The sequence below is a fragment of the Octopus sinensis genome, linkage group LG12 (assembly GCF_006345805.1).
Source record: "Octopus sinensis linkage group LG12, ASM634580v1, whole genome shotgun sequence".
Classification (NCBI taxonomy): Eukaryota; Metazoa; Mollusca; class Cephalopoda; order Octopoda; family Octopodidae; genus Octopus; species Octopus sinensis.
Genome location: NC_043008.1, coordinates 12145965 through 12163464, shown reverse-complemented (window position 1 = coordinate 12163464; position 17500 = coordinate 12145965).

Here is a 17500-nt window from a genome sequence, read left to right as displayed (position 1 = left end):
TATATATATATATGAATATATAAAAAATAAACTGTGGTTTGGACTTTAGCTGTTTCTTCTAGCGTGAAAGGAATCCTATGATGAATACCTCTTAAGTATTTAAATGTACATTGTATTTATATGTCAGATATATATATCCATATATACATATATATATATCCATACATATATACATACATATATATACATATATATATACCAACATTTACCATTAAATTAGAGGTGCAACTTGCATGGCGGCGACCTTGCAGAAACGTCAGCATGCCAGGCGAAATGCTTAGCAGTATTTCGTCTGTCTTTAAGTTCTGAGTTCAAATTCCACCAAGGTTGACTTTGCCTTTCATCCTGTCATGGTCGATGTAATCAACTTAATCCCTTTGTCCTCTTTTGTCCCCTCTATGTTTAGCCCCTTGTGGGCAATAAAGAAATAAGTATTTCGTCTGTCTTTATGTCCTGAGTTCAAATTCTGCCAGGTTGACTTTGCCTTTTATCCTGTTGGGATCAATAAATTAAGTACCAGTTGCATACTGGGGTCGATCTAATCGACTGGCATCCTCCCCAAAAAAGAATTTTGGGCCTTGTGCCTAGAGTAGAAAAGAGGTGTAACTTGTACACAAGTAAATAAGATAATTACAAAAATCTCTCTACTTAGAGTAAAGCAGATAATTGCAGCCAGGTAGACTGAGCTACTGGGTGAGTTTAATTGTTTCAAGACACAAACCATTTATCGATCAGTTTATTGTTGCAGCTTTTTTCTTTCTCACTTCTTGATTGGAGAATTACACAGGCGGAGGCAAATACGTAGTAAGTAGAAGTACAAGAGATGAGATTAAAAATCGTTATTTAAATCTTTAAAATGAGGAGATTTGATAGATGTAAAGACAAATGATATGAGATAGCCAACGGAACAAACAACCAGCGACTCGCCTTCTCTGATATTCATACGTCTGAGATAAGGAGTTGTTAATGCGATTATGATTTCTCAGACTATTAATCTCATCGAGGCTGTCTGCTCCCATACTCCTCTGCCTAACTGTAATTATATTATTGTAATTACATTATTATTATTATTATTATTATTATTATTATTATTATTATTATTATTATTATCATTATTCATCATCATCATCATCATCATCGTTTAACGTCCGCTTTCCATGCTGGCATGGGTTGGACGAATGACCAAGGTCTGGCGAACCAGATGGCTGCACCAGGCTCCAATCTTGATCTGGCAGAGTTTCTACAGCTGGATGCCCTTCCTAACGCCAACCACTATGAGAGTGTATTGGGTGCTTTTTACGTGCCACTGGCACGAGGCCAGTCAGGTGGTACTGGCAACGACCTCACTTGAATCTTTCACACATGCCACCGGCACAGGTGCCAGTAATTATTATTATCATTACTATTATTATTATTATTATTATTATTATTATTATTATTATTATTATTATTATTATGTTATTATTATTATTGTTATCTTTTTTTTTTCTTCTTTCAAATTTTCTTCCATTTCTTGCCGAGTGTCTTCCCAACTCCTAGGGCAAAGAAACTCATAGTATACATTGGTAGGCCATTAAACTAAACTCCCTAGTTCGTTCATTAAAAAATTTTTTTTTTTAAAGTTAAATTAAAATACATGGGTAGTAATAGTTCTCACATCGACAATGCTCTTCTCAATACGTGTGATGTACCAGTTAAGACAATCTTTTGCACTTCTTGCAGGGATGGTAAGCCAGGGATCATTCTCATATAATTTTCGGTTCCCTTCTTGATCATTCCTAGTGCTCCTACGATCACTGGTATTGTAACCACCTTGAGATGCCACATTTTCTCAATTTCAATGAGCACTCACACACACGCATGCACACATGTATGCCGGTCTAACTTCATGTATTCTCATCCAAAATAAAAATGAGTACCAATGTAGAAAAATTGTAAAGAATAACTTCACATGAAACCATTGGTAGCCTAACTAACAAACCAAAAAACTAAATGCACGCACATACACATACACACTGACTTTACCCTAAAACTTTTTGAAATTGTGCTAATTTAAGACAACCTTATCATCATCATCTTCATTATTTATTAATTATTATTATTATTAATCAAATGTTTAAATGTCTGAGATGAGTGGTTGTTAATACGATTATAACTTTTCAGACTTTTAACCTAACTTTAAAGATGAAACATTTTTCCAATATTTACATCTACTCTCTTTCAATTGGTTTGATCTCTGATCATCACGGGAAGTCAAACTGATTAAAATGTGAAGTAGACATGAAGAAAAAACAAAAAAAATTAGGAATTTTTTATCTCTAACGATGAAGTTAATAGACTGAAAAATAATATAATCTTATTAATCTTTATATTACCATCATCATCATCATCATCATTATTATTTAATTTTAAGGGATATTATATCATTATGTTGTATTATATCATTACAATATGTATTATTGCACTGATGTCATATATATATATATATTTATCTATCTATCTATCCATCCATCCATCCATCCATCCATCCATCGATCCATCCATCCATCCACCTATCTATCTATCTATCTATCTATCTATCTATCTATCTATCTATCTATGTCTGTCTATCTGTCTGTCTATCTATCTATCTGTCTATCTATCTATCTATCTATCTATCTATCTATCTATCTATCTATCTATCTATTTATCTATTTATCTATCTATCTATCTATATATCTCTCTTAATCATCTCTCTAATTATCTCTCTAATTATCACTCGAATTATCTCTCTATCTAACTGTCTGTCTGTCTGTCTGCTTATCTATCTTTCTATCTATCTATTTGCAAAACGAATATATAAAAGTATATAATATAATATATATATATATATATATATATATATTATATATATATATATATATATATACATATATATAGTTGAAATTCACAGAAAAACAAAAGAAGAAGACAAGTATAATGAACAGCAAGCAGGTGTTTTAGTTTGACATTCAGGAATGTGACGAAGTTTTTTTACATTTCGAGCCTACGCTCTTCAACAGGAAGAATATGAGGAAATAAGGAGAGAAAGAATAAAAATTGTAGATTTAGCAATCAATCATGGCGACTGATATAGATATACTTCTAATATAAGGATGAAATTTTTCGAAAAAATTTTATCAGTGTATTAAAAATACCTTTTAAGGTGAAACTTGTAAATACAATTATAAATAAGGGCAAAAGGAAAAAACGTTTTTTTGCCAATATGTGGAAAAATAGACACTAAATCGTCTCACCATTTTTCAGCATATTGGCGTAGAAATTTTTTTCGTCTGCCCTTATTTATAATTGTATATATATATATATATATATGTATGTAGATATATATATGTTACAAAAAATGAGAATACGTCAATTAAAGGAGAATAGCTGTTAAAACTGCTTTTAGAGATATCCTCCATTTTGTGTGAAATATCAATGCACTTAGCACTTTAACACTGATGTATGTGTGTGTGTGTACATATATATATGGTATATATATATATATATATATATGATATATATATACGTATACATATATATGTATACATATATATATAGATATATATATATATACATATATATATGTATACATATATATATATATATATTATATATATATATCCATCTATCTATACACATATATACATACATATATATATAAATATCTATATATATATATATATGTATATATATTTATATGCATATTTATATTTATTTATATGCATATATATATATATATATATATATATATATATGATATATATACGTATACATATATATATGTGTATATATATATATATATAATATAATACGCATATAAATATATATACATATATATATATATATAGATATATATATACACATATAAATATATATACATATATATACATATATATATATATATAATATATACGCATATAAATATATATACATATATGTATATATATATATAGATATTTATATATATATATGTATGTATATATGTATATATATGCATGTATGTATATATGTGTATAGATAGATAGATAAATGGAATGCTGAGCAGACAGATGGACAAACAGACAAAAAGATAGATGGATGGCTGGAGGCATAAACAAGAGGATGGAGAGACAAAGGGACAGAGAGATAGATAGGGGAAAGAAAAAGCAAGAATTTTGTAGTTTCAGCCCATTATCATACACGTGGCTAGATTTTCTCTAATCTTTCCAAAGCAAACCTACGCTGGATAAACTGCTAATATCACATTAATTATTAAGCAGTCATTACCACAATTCCTCATTAACATTTCATTCTCTCCTTCTCGAAACCCCCCGAACCACCCTCAACCCACCTTGTCAGACACACTCTTCTACAATGAATCTCTATGAATGGAAAAGCGGCTGGAAGCGAAATCTTTCAAGTAATCTCAAGTAAAATCTTAGAGCTGATCAAAGCAGAATGGATTAACTTGTATGAATGAAATAGAAGGATTTAAATGCTACAATGCAGCAGTGACATGCTTCTATGCTAACATTTTTAAGTGGTTTAGAAGTGTTTAGACCTGTATATGTGTAAATATATGAGTGGGCATATCTGTCTTTCAAAATATATATATATATATATATATATATATATATTATAGAAGGAGCTTCTACAGGACTAGAACTGTTTCATTCAAATGAATCATCAGGAAGCTTCCTGATGATTTCATTTGAATGAAACAGTTCTAGTCCTGTAGAAGCTCCTTCTATAAAATAAATTAATTTACTCTGCTATGTATTGAGTACCTTATTTACTGTGGTTAACCCCGACTCAACCCGGGACCTACATATATATATATATATATATATATATATATATATATATATATATACCTGTTGAGGCAAGTAAAAATCAGAATCAAAATCGAAATCGATCGACATCAATGGAAATTGCAGCTGTGATACCAGTGCCGGTGGCATGTAAGCGAGCCATCCGAACATCGCCGTTGCCAGTGTCACCCCAATGGGCCCCTGTGCCGGTGGCACGTAAAAAGCTCTATCCGACTGTGGCTGTTTGCCAGCCTTGTCTGGCACCTGTGCCAGTGGCACGTAAAAAGCATCCACTACACTCACGGAGTGGTTGGCGTTAGGAAAGGCATCCAGCCGTAGAAACACTACCAGATCAGACTGGGTCTGCTTCCCAGACCCCAGTTGAACCGTCCAACCCATGCTAGCATGGAAAGCGGACGCTAAACGATGATGATGATGATATACATATATACAAAAGAAGTTTTAGGGACAAAACCACCTTCAACTCAATCAACACAGAAAGTAGTGGTGTTCCACAGTGCCTTGTGGAACACCACTACTGACTTTGACTGGGCTTGATCTTACTCCTTCAACTACGATGTGTTGGGTTCTGCTTGTCAGGAAACACTTGGTCCATTGTAGTAACTTTCCAGAGACACCAATACTAGATAATTTTCTCAAGAGGATCTTATGATCTACCCCGTCAAAGGCCCTGCTGAAATCAAGGTAGATACCATCAGTATTCAAACCTTCTACCAAAGCTCTCAAAAATGTCATCAAAGTGATACAGAAACTGCTTTATTCCAATCAAGCAGGATTCTTTACACACATTGGAATTAATAACGGTTACTGCTAGTATTTTACCATTTAAACTGACCATATCTGGCCCAAATATGCTATCTGTTTTATGCTCAAACCAACCAGATCCGGCTTATCACACCTACCTTTGTGTTGTGTGAAAGTAGAACACCCCTGTTGATTGGCTCCTAATGGACTGTGCCACAAAATAAATGGACATGCGCAGAGAATCATTTGAGTAGTGTAAAGCCGAGAGTTGCGTATTGTTGGGGGTTATTACCAGTAACTTGAGCAGAATGATTTACAAGGATATTATTATTATCCTGTGATATCGTACATCGAACATGCGATACAACACTTTGAATGTCATTCAAAGAATTAACAATCTTGTCATCAAAGTTTCGAAGCTATGAGATATTGCATGGAGGCTATGTAGCAGATGCCGGTGTCATATAACTGGTACCCATCCTGGTGGCATGCAAAAAGCACTTTCCAAGTGTTGGGCCTCACAGAGGCAGTGGTAAATGATTGAGATCTTTGGCAATATCTCATGCTTGAGATCTGTGAAGACCCATCAAACCAAGCGAAATCGTAGTCGTGGCAGATACTGGTATTGGACAACTGGCACCCATGCAGGTGGCACGTAAAAAGCAACACGTTACACACTTGGAGTGTTTGACGTTTGGAAGGGCATCCAGCAGTAGAAAGCCATGCCAAATCAGACTGGAGTCTGGTGCAGTCTCTCAGCTTACCAGCCCTGGTCAAACTGTCCAACCCATTTCAGCATGGACAACAAATGTTAAATGATGACGGTGATGGTGGTGGTGGTGGTGGTGGTGGTGGCGGTGGTGGTGGTGGTGGTGGTGGTGATGATGATGATGATGATGATGATGATGATGAGGAGGAGGAGGAGGAGGAGGAGGAGGAATGTAAATAGAAAAATATTACATCTGACAGAAAAACTGGCACTCTGTCAACGATGAGGGCATCAGCAGAGGTGCTTTTATGTGGCTATGTATATATATGTGTATGTATATCATCATCATCATCATCATCGTCGTTTAACGTCTGCTTTTATATATATATATATATATATATATTGGTGGCACGTAAAAAGCACCATCCGAATGTGGCCAATGCCAGTGCTGCCTTGACTGGCTTCTGTGCTGGTGGCACGTAAAAAGCACCAATCCAATCGTGGCAGTTGCCATCCTCGCCTGGCACCTGTGCTGGTGGCACGTAAAAAGCACCTACTACACTCACGGAGTGGTTGGCTTTAGGAAGGGCATCCAGCTGTAGAAACACTGCCAGATCAGACTGGAGCCTGATCCCCAGTCAAACTGTCCAACCCATGCTAGCATGGAGAACGGACGTTAAACGATGATGATAATGATGATGATGAGGAGGAGGAACAGGCATGGCTGTGAGCTAAGAAGCTTGCTTCCTAACCACATGGTTCTGGGTTCAGTCCCACTGTGTGGCACCTTGGGCAAGTGTCACTAAGCCATGCACCTTCACATTTGACAGAATGGTCTGAAAAACTGAAGGGAAGACCGAGTTCCAAGCGCCAACAGTAACTAAGAATTTAGATGACAGTTGCTACTAGTAACTGACTAGTTGATATCTAGGTAGGTGCTTGTTTCGAATAGTTATTGGTGTCACTACTAATTCATAAAAGTATTTACGTCAGAGAGGAAAGAGATTAGAATGAAAGAGGAAAAGAGACGTTGTGAATGAATAGAAGCAAGTGATGGGAAGGAAGGAATTTGAGAGGATGGAAGAATGGAAGGAGATAAGTGAAGGAGATGAAGGTAAGAAGAAAGAAGATGCGGAAGGAAGGAAGGAAGGATGGAAGGAAGGAAAGGAAAGGAAAGGAAAGGAAAGAGTTGTGGTTGGTTATTTTCGTTGCTCGAGGATATATATATGTGTGTGTGTGTGTATAATATATATATATATATGTATACATATATATATATATATATGTGTGTGTGTATGTATACATATATATGTATACACACACACATATATATACACATTCATATATTACATATGTATATAGACACACATATATAGACATGTACATGCACAGATATATACATATATCTGTATATATACACATGTATATAAACATCTACATACATATATGTGTGTACGTGTGTGTGTGTGTGCGTGTGTGTGTGTGTGTGTATACATGTATATATATGTATAGTATAAATATGTACATACATATATACACACATACACACAAACACACACACACACATATATATATATACATCAATATACACACATTCATTTATACACCCATACGCCCACTCGTCCATACACCCACTCATACATACACACGTGCACATACACACACACACACATGCACACACACACGCACACACGCACCTGCAGACACACATACGTATACATGTAACCACATAGATACACATCAACTTGCTTATCACCGCACTATCAGCTATATAGCCTGAATGTAGTGAAAAGTATACAGCAGACATCTGAGTGCTTGGCTTGCGTAGCTGCTCCGCGAGTGTGTATAAGGCAAAATCAATGTGGAAGTCACAATAAAATACTCAAATAAACCGATAGTTCACAGTGATAATAAGGCAGTGTAGACGAGTCTGATATGAAACTGCTCATCTTTATAGCATTATTTTTATTCCGTTCATCAGTCTGAGAGAGATGAGGAAGCGAAACTAGTTAATGCAGATCTTTGAACATTAGACAGATGCAGTTTAAGAGTATGTGTGATGGTGGATATTTTAATTAGTGTTTTGATATGGAATTATAAGCTGGTCGTCAGGATGGAAACGTGAGCGGATATTTCAAAGAAATGTGCTGCTATACCCGCTATGAGTGAGAAGGGTGTTTTGTTTTAGAAATTTAGAAATCTAAAAAAAATTCCTCGAAATTAAATGTGTGCCACAGGCGTGGCAGGCTGTGTGGTAAGAAGTCTGCCTGCAAACTGCATGGTTGTGGGTTCAGTTTTAATGTGTAGCACCATGGGCAATTGTCTTCTGTTAGTGTAGACGAGTCTGATATGAAACTGCTCATCTTTATAATATTATTTATTCTAAGGTGGCGAGCTGGCAGAAACGTTAGCACGCCGGGTGAAATGCGTTGCCGTATTTCGTCTGCCGTTACGTTCCGAGTTCAAATTCCGCCGTGGTTGACTTTGCCTTTCATCCTTTCGGGGTCGATAAATTAAGTACCAGTTACGCACTGGGGTCGATGTAATCGACTTAATCACTTTGTCTGTCCTTGTTTGTCCCCTCTGTGTTTAGCCCCTTGTGAGTAGTAAAGATATATAATATTATTTATTCCATTCATCAGTCTGAGAGATGAGGAAGCAAAACTAGTTAATGTAGATCTTTGAACATTAGACAGATGCAGTTTAAGAGTATGTGTGATGGTGGATATTTTAATTAGTGTTTTGATATGGAATTATAAGCTGGTCGTCAGGATGGAAACGTGAGCGGATATTTCAAAGAAATGTGCTGCTATACCCGCTATGAGTGAGAAGGGTGTTTTGTTTTAGAAATTTAGAAATCTAAAAAAAATTCTTTGAAATTGAAATGTATGCCACAGGCGTGGCTGGCTGTGTCATAAGAAGTCTGCCTGCAAACTGCATGGTTGTGGGTTCGGTTTTATTGTGTAGCACCGTGGCCAAATGTCTTCTGCTATAGTCTTCGGCTGACCAAAGCTATGTGAGTGGATTTTGGTAACTGGAAACTGAAAGACGCCCGTTGTACATGTGTGTGTGTCTTTGTGTGTGTGTGTGTGTGTGTATCTATGTGTATGTGTGGTTTTCTACCACCACTGTTTAACAACGGGTGTTGGTGTATTTATATTCCCTTAACCTGACAGTCAGGCAGACAGGCAGACAGGCAGACAGGCAGATAGACAGACAGACAGACAGAGGGACGAATGAACGGATGGATGGATGGACAGACAGACAGATAGATCGATAGATAGATATGAACCAGTGCTACTTCAATACTTTAGTATTTAAACAGGCCATATTATTTTTTTACTACCCACAAGGGGCTACACACAGGGGGGACAAACAATGACAGACAAACGAATTAAGTAAATTATATCGACCCCAATGCGTAACTGGTACTTATTTAATCGACCCCGAAAGTATGAAAGGCAAAGTCGACCTCGGCAGAATTTGAACTCAGAGATAGCAGCAGATGAAATACCGCTAAGCATTTCGCCCGGCGTACTAACGATTCTGCCCAAATATTCCACTTCTTTTATGTTCAAACTGACCAGATTTGGCCTCTCACACCTACCACACAATGTCATTCTAAAAATACATGCTCTCATCATTGAAATCTTGAAGCAGCATGACACTACTGGACTGATTCCAACTAATTCGAATAAATAAGCATTATAGTTGACAGAATAATCTGAAAGCCAAAGGGATTAATGTTAATTTAAATCAACCCTTTTGTTATGATCTTTCTGTTGAAATGCACAGCCCTTGTTTCAACCGATTTCGAAGAGAATGAAGAATTTAGTAAAGTTACCTTGTCAGGATAAACCAGATGTTTGGAACATAATAGGAACATGAAATTTTAAAGGAAGGTTTTAATTGAGATTACTTTAAAACTGTGAATGTGTGTGGCATAGAGGTTAAGGCATTCAGCTCGTGTTTGTAAGGTCATGAGTTCAATTTCCCGGCAACATGTGTCCTTGAGCAAGACACTTTATTTCATGTCGCTCCAGTCTACTCAGCTGGTAAAAATGAGTTTTACCTGCAATTCAAAAGGTTAGCCTTGTCACATTCTATGTCACACCGAATCTCCCCAAGAACTTCATGTGTCTGAGGAATACTCAGCCACATGAGAAGGCTGTTCTGTTGATCAGATCAATTGGAACCCTCATTGTAGTAACTGATGGAGAGTCACTTTAAAAGAAGAAGGTTTTATAATGGAACCAGGAGCAGTTTTCACCTGATTGGTAACATAAGGGTGAACTCTTACCGTTTGGGAATCAAATATATTTGGTTCTGTCCTTGTGCATTTGAGAAACAGGAACTGATTAAACTAATTTTTTTATTGTGGGGTACTTTCCATAATTCTCTACATTTTATATGATGTAGTACGCATGTTTACTTTATACAGGCCAACAGAAAGGGGTTTTAAGAACTGATTTGCATATGATTAGCATGTTACATCACCAACAAAAATTTAATCAGTGAAGTGAGAATTAATCTATCAAACCTAACCTATGGCATCGATAAATGTAAGGCAAAAGAATATTTGCAAAAAATATTTCTAAGACGTTAAATAGGCGCAGGAGTGGCTGTGTGATAAGTAGCTTGCTTACCAACCACATGGTTCCGGGTTCAGTCCCACTGCGTGGCATCTTGGGGAAGTGTCTTCTACTATAGCCTCGGGCTGACCAAAGCCTTGTGAGTGGATTTGGTAGACGGAAACTAAAAGAAGCCCATCGTATATATGTATATATACCGTCCAACCCGTGCTAGCGTGGAAAACGGACGTTAAACGATGATGATGATGATGATGATGATATATATATATATATGTGTGCATGTTTGTGTGTCTGTGTTTGTCCCCCTAGCATTGCTTGACAACCAATGCTGGTGAGTTTACGTCACCGTCACTTAGCGGTTCGGCAAAAGAGACCGATATAATAAGTACCGGGTTTTACAAAGAATAAGTCCTGGGGGGCAATTTGCTCGACTAAAGGCAGTGCTCCAGCATGGCCGCAGTCAAATGACTGAAACAAGTAAAAGAGTAAAAGAGTAAAGAGTATTCTGAATTTAGCCAAACTTTTCAATCTAACTTCCAATAACTTCCTGACAATTTCTTACCAAAACCCAAGAGATTTCGAACTCAGAATACGAAGCAATCATAAAAATCTATCTGCATCTAGTTTATCATTGTGTCAGTCATTCAGTGTAAACGATGCCATCCATCATTCTTGTGCTTTCAGGCAAAAATATATGGACGTATAACAGAAAAATTTGCTCAACCATTGATGTCAGTCTTTTACAATTTTACATGGAACCAATATAAATTTTTTTTTGCTTTTTACAGTTTTGTCTTCGTGGAAATAAAACAAAACTTCCAAATTTAGATGCATAAAAGGAATTAACCTTTCACCATTCTGATTATTCTTTCAAAGCAACAAACTGGCAGAAGTGCTAACACATTTGGTAAAATGCTTAATGGCATTTCGTCCGTCTTTATCTTGAGGTTGACATTGCTTTTCATCTTTTCGATGTTGATAAATTAAGTACCAGTGGCATACTGGGGTTGATGTAATCGACTTGCAGCCTCGTCTACAATAGCTGGTCTTGTGCCAAAATTCGAAACCAATATTGTTGAGGCAAGGGAAGTCGTTGAGGCAAGTGAAGTTATTGGCACCCATGCTGGTGGCACGTAAACAGCACCATTCGAGTGTGGTTCATGTCAGTGCTGCCAGACTGGACCTCATACCAGTGGCACGTAAAAAGCACCATTCGAGCATGGCCAACGCCAGTACTGCCTGATTGGCCCTTGTGCCAGTGGCATGTAAAAAGTACCATTGGAGCATGGCCAATGTCAGTACTGCCTAACTGGCCCATGCTGGTGGTACATAAAAAGCACCATTCAAGCATAGCTGATGTCAGTACTGCCTGACTGTCCCCTCATGCCAGTGGCATGTAAAAAGCACCCACAACACTCACGGAGTGGTTGGCGTTAGGAAGGGCATCCAGCTGTAGAAAAATTGCCAGATAAGACTGGAGCCTGGTGCAGCCTTCTGGTTCGTCAACCCTCAGTCAAACCATCCAACCCATGCCAGCATGGAAAGCGGATATTAAATGATGATGATGATGATGATGATGATGATTTTGATGCTTGATAAAGGCAGCAAGCTGGCCAAATCATTAGCAGACTGGACCAAACGCTTTTCAGCATTTTGTCCATCTTTACGTTCTGAGTTCAAATTCTGCTGAGGTTGACTTTGCCTTTCATCCTTTCAACATTGATAAAATAAGTACCAGTTGAATACTGGGGTTGATGTAATCAACTTGCCCCCTCCCCACCCACTAAGCAGAACTTGCTGGCCTTGTGCCAAAATTTGAAACTAATATAAATTTGTTGTCTGACAAATGTTAGCAATCTCTTGTGTTTTGTCCACATTGTCAGAAATTTTAGCTGAAATAATAATTTGGATTAATTATTCAAAATAAGCCAAAGACATGACCAAGAAGAATCATTACCACATCAAATTAAGGGTTTGGCGGCATTTCTTCCAACTCAGTAAAAATGGATTCATAATTTCTTCCTGATTTTAACTAAAATTTTTACCATTGTCATTATGTTGTATCTTCAAGCAAAATAGATAATGGCTTGTTCCAAACTGCTTGAATGAAGAAGAAAACAAATTCTGCTCCTAAACTTGCTCTGCTTCTATTTCAAGGTTGAGTGGTTCCCAGTAGGAAGGGCATAAAAAGTAGTTTGACTACTATGCAGCCTTGGATAGATTGGTGCAAAATAATTCTTTAGAACTCAAAGCAGACCATCCTCCTCCTCATCACTATCATCCTTTAATGTCTGTATTCCATGCTAAAATGGGAAGGAAGTTTCGAGATCTGACCAACCAGAAAGCTGTGTTGGTCTCTAATGTCTATTTTGGCAAGGTTTCTAAGACTGCATGTCCTTCCTAATGCCAACAACTTAGAGTTCACTAGGTGCATTTTTTCATGGCACCAAGCACTGGTGAAGTCACCAGGTAATTTGCAAGAGAATGGTGATGTAGAATTGAAGAAAATGGCTTGGTACTAGATGTTGAGACTTGTTCTTGTACATGTGATGGCGTTCACTCAGGGCGGGTTGAGCCAGCTTCTTCTCTGGTCCATCCCTAAAGTTCAACCCCTTCTCAAAGTGGTATGGTGGTGTAAACGGGCAGTGTCAGAGCTATGCCGTCAGGAACTTTGGTTCCTGTTAGGGCCACCCAAGGCGGATTGGTCTGGCACCAAGCGGTATTAGGACCACAGCCTGGCCAATGGGGCTCAGGTGAAAACTCCAAGAGGCTTTTGATCAGCAACCGGCAGCTTTGAGGTCATTCTGTCCCTGCGTCTGTGGAGACTCCATGGCAAACAGGGCATCCTGTCACTCGGGATATGCATGCAGGATATCGGGGACCGCTTGTGAATTCAATATTCCCACGAAACTTCTTCTTTGAGATGTTAAGCATTTAAACTGGACATATCCGGCCAAAAGTATTCTGCCTGTTTTATGTTCAAACTGGCCAGATTGGTCTCTCACACCAACCCTACAATATCGTTTTAAAAATTAACAGCTACCTCATCAGAATCTCATAGCTACAAGATAATGCAGGATTAGTTCAAAACAATGTGGATGAAAAAGCATTAATTTTGGCAGAATAATGTGAACACTAAAGGGTTAAGGCATGGCAGGAGGACAGATACAGATGTGTTGCTGTGGAGGGGATGCATGGTTAACCAATCAATCATAAATGCCCTACGTTGTAGTACTTTAGCATTTCATATCATTAGGAAATCAAATTAATGTAAAATTGCTAATGTAATTTAAAAATGAGAACACGGTGTAAGAACGGTTTAGGCTTATGTCATTACCGAAAGAAAAGTAATGTTTGTCTGGTTCTCCGCATTCTGTGCAAATATTGACTAAATTTAATGTTTTCTTGTGACATAGTTTTCGGTTGCAAAAATAATATACAGTCTTGTTTGTCACATTGGAAAAACTTCTTTGGAAAGAAGATGCTCTGTGTTTTATCTCCCTGTCCCTGAACAACATCGGTATCTTTTGACGATCACAGGAATTGCTTACAGAAATGGAGACTTATTAATGTCTGTAATCAAATACAACAACAAATATATAGCGATATTATTGTCTCTTCTAATTTTAGAGATAACTTCACCACAGTTTCTGCCAATAAAGTAAACCAGCCTTTAATTGAAAAAAAATATAAATAAGAAGGAACGACAAAGGAGAGAGAAAGGTAAAGAGAGAATGCCTTCTCTACCTTAGCTAAACCAAAAACTCCAAAGAAAATAGAAGAAATCTATAGATATAACAGGAAAAATTAGCAAATGATAACAAAATGATAAAGTTAAAACCATTTACGAGTTAAGTGAACATCAAAAGCGAAAGGAAATCTAAACGATCTCTCTTGACAAGTTCGTTAAAACTAACATCAAGAGAGAGAAGAAATAAACTGCGATAAAAGGTAATGTTTGTTGTGTTCTTTTCCTTGCTATGGTAATTGTGGTTTCTCTTTTTCCTCCCCCCCCCCACTATTTCTAATATCATCGGTGATTACATAACATAACCGTTGATAACAGAAACATTAACGCTGTTAATAATAAATTAAGTGAAATTACAAGCGGCTGAATAACATTTTAGATTATTCAAGAAGGAAGTAAATGATCAGAGGACGAAAAAAAAAAAAAGCTAAAAAAGGAAAAAAAAAAACCAACAAAAACATAAAACAAACACAAAGACGGTGGTAAAAAAAAATCAATGCCGACATCGAAACAAGATAAGTACCGAAACTAATCAAGCTGGTATCACACAACTGGATGGAAGCTCTTGTAAGTTGTTTATGGCGATATTAGGAACACACACACACACACACACACACATACACACACACTCACACATATACACACATACACACACACACTCACACACATACACACACACTCACACGCATACACATACATACACATACACACACAGACTCACACACTCACACACACACACACACACGCACATACACACACACATATACACACACATACACACACACACTCGCACACACACTCACACACACACATACACACACATACACACACAGACATACACACACACACTCACACACTCACACACACACACTCACACACACATACTCTCACACACACACACACTCACACACACACACTCACACATACACACACACACATACACACATACACATACACACACACATACACACATACACACACTCACACACACACTCACACACATACACACATACACACACATACACACACATGCACACACACCACGCACACACACACACACACACACAGTCACATACAGAAATAAATAACTCTTAAGGTGATAACCTTCCGACTGAACAAGGTTACACAATAAAAAAAAACTCTATTTAACAGATTAAAGTTATAGTCGAAAATACTTCAAAATAATACTTATAAATGAGTCTGTTAAGAAAAATTTAGCTTCATTAAAACCGACATTTGTTTATTTTTAGTTTTTAATAACAATTTTATTTTCAACCAAATTATCTTTAATTTTTTTTTTTTTTTTAAGATGGCAAGTTGTAGATAATAAACATGATAATTTAGATACTACTAAAGAATTCTACAAACTTATCAGTATTATCTTAATTATTATATCTCCATTGTATCGCCGTTACATCCATGGTTGGTATTACGGCTATCAACATTAATGCCTTCCTCTGTCTTCATCTCTGAAATCAAAGCCACTCCAACCATCTTTGTCACCATATGCTCTCAGGTGTGCATTTCAGCCACAGAAACCATGCCAAAACAGGTAATTAGAGTTTGGACAGCTCTTTGGCTGGTCAACTCCAGTTAAGAAATGTCCAACCCATGCTAGCAGTGAAAATGGACGTAAAACAAAGATGAAGATGATGATGATGATGAGGACGATGATTCAGTGACTTAATTGCATCCTTTTTAAGGTGTAGATCAGTGGTTCTGTATGATCTGTGGTGGGTCCGTGTAAGATTTTTAGGGGTCCAAAATAGTAAATAGTAAAAATTGTAAATTGGGGTTTCACAGAAATATTTTAAGATTTTACGAAAAATTTTGCTTTTGATGTCTTTATTGGAAAAAACAGCTTGGTTTCTTTCTCTGACATTTTACATAGTTCAACCTACACAGGTTAATGTGTGTAAAACAATACAAGAACTTAAAAGAAATATCTGTAAAGCTAGTTTTTAAACATTAATCCTTTCATTACCAACCCAGCTGAAACCAGCTCTGACTCTGTAAAACAAATGTCTTGTTTTCATATTCTGTTGTGTCTGGGGAGAGTCATTTTCTTTTTGTGCCTTATAATTTAACACACTCACCAATAAAATCTCCACTTATTTCTTATTTTTATTTTCCTAAAATTTTCGTTGTATCTTGCAACCTTTTCAATAGTCTTGACTCTCTTGTTCGCATAAGTTTTGAATTAAAATCTTCCACCAAACCTTAGTCACAATCTATGTTCCTAACACTAGCTGAATGATAACTAAGTTATTTTACTAAATACTTTGTTATATTTAAAGTAATTGAAAGAAACACAGAGCATCTCAAAATAAATACAGTAACGAAAGGGTTAAATGGATATGGTAGGGGGCAGTTATCAACCAAAACAGAATTGCAATGATATGAAGTCCATAGATTAAAAACTGATTGAGAACTAAATAGATGCCTTCATCATCATCATTTAATGACCACTGTTCTATGCTGGTATGGGTCAGACAGAATTTGTTGAGGCAGATTTTCTATGGCTGGAAGCCTTTCCTGTCACCGACCTTCACCTATTTACAAGGTAATATTTCCCATGGCCAGACACATGCATACATTGAACTAATATATTTTGTAGCATTTGCATGATAAAGTTAGCAAACATTTTACGGAACAGCTGTTCAGATATATTTCAGTAAACCAATACAGTTTTCTGATATGCACTTACTAGCATCCAGCCATACACATACACACACATGCACAGCAACACACATACACACACATATACACACACATACACACATACACACACAAGTACACTCGCATGCACAGCAACACGCACATGCACACACATGTGCATTTGCTCAACCAAAGGTAGTGCTCCAGCATGGCTGCA